Here is a 1,031-nt window from a genome sequence, read left to right on the forward strand (position 1 = left end):
TGAAGACACCCTGGTGGCATGATGAGTACAGTGTGGGGCTGCTAACCACAAGGTGAGCCGTTCAAACCCACCAGGCCCTCCATGAGAAAAAGAAGGCTTTCTCTACCCATGCCAAGAGCTATAGTCTCAGAAACTCAGAGGGCAGCTCTACTCTGCCCTTTAGGGTCGGTTTGAGTTGGCTCTCTTCTCTCGCTTGTTTTTACTCGAGTCTCTCCTTGGTCAAAAACAAGTAAAAGACCCACACCAAACACAGGGCCTCTTGAAGGCTTGCAATATGCAGAATTGTGGCCAAGGCCCCGATAATCTTCACCTTTGCATCACCACCACCACCCCGTCCCACGTCCCACGTTTTTCTTTTCGGCGGGGAGTCCTCCAGGACCTGGGGACAATTCCCCTGAACACGTCCCTCTGTGTCTGGGCACCCACCCAGATGTGGCCTCACTGGGGCCATCCTAGATGGTTGCATCCTGGGCCAGGACTGGGAAGGACGTGGGACAACTTTACCTGGAGGTGGAGAGCCGATCGACGCCCAGTGGGCAGTGACACACAGCCGGCAGCTGGACTGCGGTGTTCTCCACTGAACATAAACAAGGGCCACAGGACATAAACAGTGATCAGACAAGGCCACGCTGTGACCATGTCTGACCCAAGATAGAGACAAGGACACTGTGAATGCAAACAGACAGACACCAGTGACTGCCGCTTCTTACCCACAAGGCTCGCAGCCCTACTTCCATCCTTCCTCCTCCTGATGAGATCCACCAAGATGCCCAGCGACTACCTGCCTCTGCTGCCTCACAGTCCTAACCAAGCTTGAGAACCACCGGATACATGCTGAAATCCGCCACGAAGCCACCCCACCTCCTCTCAATGCCCCCTTATGCAGATGCCCTTTTGAGTTTGTTAGTTTATTGTGCCAACCTGGCAGATGAACACGTGCGGGATTAATTGAAGGGCAGAGGGATAAATGGCTCAGTGAGCTTCGCCTTTCTAGTTCTCGGGTCTCTTGCTTTGTGATGGTTGCACCAGGG

General features: G+C 53.9%; 1 protein-coding gene across 1 annotated transcript in view; it reads right to left on the reverse strand.

The window, feature by feature from the left end:
• Positions 1-523, reverse strand: part of ZNF358 (zinc finger protein 358) — a 5,269-nt gene extending 4,746 nt beyond the window's left edge. Inside the window, exon 1 of the mRNA XM_045290379.1 lies at positions 505-523. The gene's annotated coding sequence lies outside the window, so the exon portion shown is untranslated. The remainder of the gene's footprint in view (positions 1-504) is intronic.
• Between the last annotated feature and the right edge of the window lie 508 nt (positions 524-1,031).

The sequence above is a fragment of the Echinops telfairi genome, unplaced genomic scaffold (assembly GCF_000313985.2).
Source record: "Echinops telfairi isolate 266 unplaced genomic scaffold, ASM31398v2 ScPeMD7_36;HRSCAF=134, whole genome shotgun sequence".
Taxonomy (NCBI): domain Eukaryota; kingdom Metazoa; phylum Chordata; class Mammalia; order Afrosoricida; family Tenrecidae; genus Echinops; species Echinops telfairi.